The following is a 6,140-nucleotide window of genomic DNA, read 5'->3' on the forward strand; positions in this document are numbered from 1 at the left end:
CATAAACCCAGGAGGCGGAGCTTGCAGTGAGCCAAGATCCGGCCACTGCACTCCAGCCTGGGCGACAGAGCAAGACTCTGTCTCAAAACAAACAAACAAACAAACAAACAAACAATCCCAGTGCTTTGGAGGCCAGAGTGGGAGGATTGCTTGAGGTCAGGAGTTGAAACCAGCCTGGATAACATAGCAAGACCCTCTCACTACAGAAAAATTAAAAAGTTAGCTGGGTATGGTGGCACATGTCTAGGCCAAGCTATCCAGGAGTCTGAGGTAGGAGAATCATTTGAGCCTGGGAAATCGAGGCTGCAGTGAGTTGTGATCACACCACTGCACTCCAGCCATGATAACAGAGCGAGACCCTGTCTCACAAAAAGAAAGAAAAACATGAGCAAAAGATTTGAACATACTTTACTAAATAAGATATAAAGACAGCCAAATAAGCACATAAGAAGGTAGTCACAGACTTCAAATGAAAGCCACAGTGAGATGCTATACACCTATAAAGAATAGCAAACAATAAAGCAAACCAGCAGATAACTGACGATATCAAATGCTGGTGAGGATGTGGAGCAACCAGAACTCTCATGCATTGCTGATGGGAATGCAAAATGGTACAGACACTTTAGAAAACAGTTTTGCAGTTTCTTACAAACTGGTATTTACCATACAATCCCATAATCCCACTCCTAGATATTCACCCAAGAGAAGTGAAAGCACACGTCCACACGAGTTTTTATAGCAGCTTTATTTGTAATCTCCCCAAATAGGAAAGAACCCACATGTTGGTGAATAAACTGCAGTACATCCATACAGTGTACTACTACTCAGAAATAAAAAGGAACTACTGGTGTACCCACCAATGGATCTCAAGGACGTTTTATGTGGAAAGAAGCCAGACTCAAATGGCTGTGTGCTGTGTAACTCTGTTTACACGACAAATTGGAAAAGGTGAAACTATGGGAAGAGAGAACAGATAATGGTTGCCAGGGGCTAGGGGTGGTAGGGAAGGGATTAACTAAAAAGGGAAATGGGAACTTTGGGATGTTGAAATATTCTATATCTTGACTGTGATGGTGGTAGTTACACAACTATGTATTTTTGATAAAACTCATAAAACTATATATCTAAAAAGGGTGAATTTTACTGTATACAACAAACTCAATAGACCTGATGTAAAAAATGTTTATTTTTCCACTGACAGAGTAAATATTTAGAGAAAGCTCTTCTAAGAACTTTAAACATTTATTTTAATGGTTTCTTTGCCATTGAAGGAGACAGGCTATAAAAGCCAATAAAAATGAATTTGCTTCTTCATTTCAGTGTAAGATGTTTTACTGCTGCTGCTTAAATGGAGATCGTCTGTAAGAGCCTCATCATAAGAATGTCATTTTTCTCACTACTTAAAGTCTGTGCAGCCTTTGTTTCCTGGGCTACCCCTGCCCATGAGAGCCTGGGCAAGAGCGAAAGCTTTCACTGGACTCCAGTGCCCTCCTGAAGGCGCCTGGACCTATAATGCCACCTCCTCTGAGCTGGTGGTCAATTTGTTATTCTTCCTAAATGGGGAGAGGCACCAGGAACACCAAGAGAAACCAGCCCACATAGCCTTTCAGCCTTCACATCCGGCTATTCTTCATGCCCTACATATTGGGCTACAAGAGAAAGGCCCACTGATGCCCATTTTAATCACAGTCTTTTAAGACAGTATAACGTGAAGTTATATTGGGTAAGTCTACTTCCCTCAGTGTGTCATGTCAGAAGATGACAACTTTTGGGTCAACCATCGCAGTTCTGTCAACTGTCTATGGAGAAGGTGCGTCCCTCTGACCTAGTTGCAAAGAGTGGGAAGGTGTTCCAGGTGGGCAGCAGAGCTTGGTCATAGTTATGTGGTCTGACGTGATGACTGAGATGACTCCTGTGCCCAGGAATGAACAAGTGTCAGAGACAGGGAGGGAAAGTGGTGTAGGTCGGTCAGATCCCTACTACCGGAATCTTCTAGGAACTGCCATCGAGGCCTTGGTTGTGTCTCATCCCACATCATCCTCACACCAGCACTAAAGACTAATATTAATACCTTCTGTTTACACATGTTGAAAACAAGGCTAAGAAGTGATGTAGCTGCACAAGGTAAGTCCACAAGTCGCAGCGCTGAGTCATGAACCAGGTCTGTCTGCAAAACGTCTGCATTTTCTATCACACAGGGAAGAGGGTAGTGTCACCAGCTCCTTGGTTAGTACGAAGATCTGGTAACAGGCCTGTAATTTTGTCATTTTAACTTTTATACTATTGGTAATCTTAAAGATTTTTTTAAAGCATTCCTGTATGCCAGTTTTACGAACGGGATCAAGGAAAGAGATGTTAGCCTAGCACGAGTTTCAATCCCACCCTGGGGTCAGGATAACTGGGGTAAGAAGGAGGTAGGAAGAGAGAAAACTGGACTCACAGCTGTGCAGAGCCATGCGGGTGTGTCAGGAGGAGCAGCAAGTCTTGTGGGTGTGCCTGCCCACTGGGACATTTATTCGATCCTCCTCTTTGTTGAAACCTTGGGGGACACAGGGTTGTTTTGCCGCAGTAGGCAGTTCTGCAGTGGGACAGCCACAGGGGTGTCGGTCCAGGGTGGCTCCCCCTGCACCGCTTGGCTTGGCTTCAGTGATGCCACCTAGACCCCACCTGTGCTCACTGCTGGCACCGCCACTGCCTAATGTCAGGTCCCGCCTCTTCTCTGGCAAAGCTTTAGTGGTTGTAAGACTTCACCGTCAGGGCTCTAGGGGTGAGGAATTCCACAGACAGCCCCTTTCCAGAAGCCTCCTCTGGTGCTTGGAGCACAGCATTGTCTCATCTTCTCTGCTCCGAACCCTCCAGCACTCCTCATCTCCTTTCCCAGGTGCTCAGGGCCCTGCCACTAAAAGCACACTCAATAAACATGATGACTTCTCAACAGAGTGTTCAGGGCTTTGAATGCTTTGTCTCCTCTTCCAAAAGCAGGTTATGCAACTTGTGCCCAGTGCGCCCCAAAGCAGATGCACAGGACTCACATGCCATCAGAGACTGTCAAAGAGCAAACAACTCAAAACTACGTTTCTTCCACCAAAGACAGCACCTTTGCTCAAGCTCACCCTTGTATAATCATAACAAGATTCTGTTTGTTGAGCTGGGGTGAAGGGTGAACACTAGATCTTTTATGTGTTTATAGGCAGGTTCCTCTACCCCAAGGTATCTCACCAGTTTTCTTGATTTTAGAAGTTGTCACTTTTCAATTTTCTGTGCCAAAGGAATGCAGAAGTAGTACATTGGGCTCAGTTCCCAAATCACCTATATTTGGCTCTGGAAGGAATTTTGACACAGCACTGAAATATGAATGTGGGTGTCCCTCCCATTGTGGGAATCTACAGTGCTGTGCATTAAGAGAATTCAATCACCAGAGAAGGAACTACTCACTGGTTAGGGGCTGGGCCATGTTCCTCTTTTGTTCCCAGATGCACTCTTCTCTGCAGCACTTTACTCCATGCAGTGCCCTGTGGTGGACAGACGGCAATGGGGCCATCTTCCCCTCCATGTGTCCACCCCCTATCCTGTCATTCTGCAACGCTTCCCGTGGGGGGATGGGCTGTTCCCCCATCCCTTGGGTCTCGGCTGCCTTTGTGACCTGCTTTGGCCCACAGAATGTGGCAGAAGTGACAGTGTCCCAGTACAAGCCTAGGCCTCAAGAAGCCTGGCAGGTTTCTGCTCGTTCTCAGGCTCAACACCACCATGAGAGCATGCCCAGCTGGGCGGCTGGAAGCATGGGGGACAGGTGGAGAGCACACAGCCTGGCCCAGCCAACCAGCTGGGTCATTGCAAATGGGTAAGCAAACCAGGCCGGGTGGGACCAGGCCTGAAGAACCACCCAGGCTGATCCAACCCATAGAATTGGGAGCTAAATAAGTGGTGGTTTTTGTTTTTGTTTTGTTTTTACACTGGAGTGCACTGGCCCAATCAAAGCTCACAGTAGCCTTGAACCCCTGGGTCCAAGCATCCTCCTGCCTCAGCCTCCTGAGTAGCCCGGACTGCAGGTGCACACCACCATGCCCAGATAAGTTTTGTGGTTTTTGTAGAGATGAGGTCTCACTTTGTTGCCCAATTTGATCTCTAACTACTGTCCTCAAGGGATCCTCCTGCCTTGACCTCCCAAAGCACTGGGAGGCATGAACCACTGTGCCTGGCCAATGGTGACTACTTTAAGCCACTAAGTCTTGGGGCGGTTACACTGAAAGAATCCCATTTTCCCCACCACATGAAGGTTCTGATCTATCACATTCAAACTGATCTTGAGAAATCCATTCTTCCTTCCAGCAGCTGAGTAAAATGTGAGTAGGAAACATGATACTCCATTTCTGTTTCAACTCTTTCACTGGGTATCCAGGCTGTATTTTAAGAAATTTTTGTGAGATCAACAGCATATATATTATCAAAGCAAGTATTTTCTGTCCCTTGTCTATGGTCCAGGGAACCTGCAATAAGATACAAATGAACGGTTGACACCATACCATAAAGATTAGGAAGAAGCATGTCATAAAGATTAGCAATAAGCTGGATCATGATTTTACAGTGTGCCTGGTTTTAGCAAGCCATAAAAAGGATTTTATGGTCAAATATAAGTTTAATGTAATCTCTTTATCATGTTCCCCCAATAACTGTTCATTATTGCTTCATTTTGTTTACACTTGTCACATACATCTCTATAGTACACAGACACAGACTTATATTTTCTATACATTTCTTAGCATATAGTTGCCTTTGAATCAATACAGAATTAGTAGGGATCAGTGCAGGAAAGAATATTACCTTTTTCTGAAAGTAGAGTCTTACATATTTATATAGCACCTTTGATTTAAGGAGCTCAAGGTACTTTAACATTCACTGTAGCATCCTTCTGATATCTCTGGGTAGGGAAACTATTATAAATTATCATTATTGCCTTTTTATAGAAGGAAAAAATAAAAGCAAAGAAAGGCGAAGTGCTCAGTGAGATGACAGTCACAGCAGAAACTCGGGTTTTCAGCTCAGCGGTCTACTTTGTGAACTGTAACTCTGTAATATATTCCATATCAAAAGGTATAATGGTTTCCTCCATTTGTATAACATCTCCCTGTGGATGATATTAAGTAAAAGGGCAGGAATGATGGTAAATTCCCACCAACAAATCCTCCTGGTTGTGCAGTTATTTCCTGCAGTTCTTTATGTTGGCTAAGGAGTCTCATAAATTACAGAACTGTCCTGTGCTTCTCCACTGAAAATCCTAATTGACCGCTCCCACCCCAGTATTTCCAGCAGGAGGGAAAAACCAGTGATCCATAGTCATGCTCTTCAGCTGGGCATTTGTGGACAATAAAGTCTTGGCAGTGACCACTATTAGTGCTTTCTTTTAAAACCTACCAGATGTACAAACTTAATTTTAACTTGCCTGCGTATTTTTGCTTTTCTCCAGTATTTGCAGGGAACCAGTGCTCACTGAGTAATGAAAGATAAAACCACCCAGGGAATTTCCTTCCATCTGGACCATCCTCTAGGTTTCTCACAAGGGAGATGATGCCAAGAGAAAGACACCTTTAGGATAAGAAGTTTTCTTAAATTCACAACATGCGGATTTGGCTTTAAATTTAAATACATTGGAAAATGGAATGTTTTCCACTTCTACAAGGCCAACCTACAGATGCACGATTATGTACGAATAAAAGAGGATCCATTTATGCTATTCTTATCTAGACAAAGAAAATGCAAATTAAAATTTCAACTTTATTCTTCCTTGAACTTCCCTGGCCCTTTCTTTCCAGGAGCCCCATGTCCTGTTCGTTTTCTCCATCTTTTCCAGAGAGACCTCTAGAACAAGAAAGCCAAGCTGCAGCAACTTGGAGTTTTAGAAATTTGGTTACCAAGTACTTCAGTGCCTCTGCCAGCGTGGATAAATTAACCACCTAGTGGGTAAGGTCACATACTGAGCTTAGTTCTGCTTAAGGACCGACACAAACTTAAAAACATTCAGGAGAAAAAAAATAGGGTTTCCTTTTTTCTTTCTTTTAGAAAAACGAGAATACAGAACATTTTTCAGAATATGGAAGTCCCACCACATGTTCCCAGCAACTGTCTCCGAGCCTCACATGTTT

Source organism: Colobus angolensis, unplaced genomic scaffold (assembly GCF_000951035.1).
Source record: "Colobus angolensis palliatus isolate OR3802 unplaced genomic scaffold, Cang.pa_1.0 Scaffold369, whole genome shotgun sequence".
In the NCBI taxonomy this organism is placed as follows: Eukaryota; Metazoa; Chordata; class Mammalia; order Primates; family Cercopithecidae; genus Colobus; species Colobus angolensis.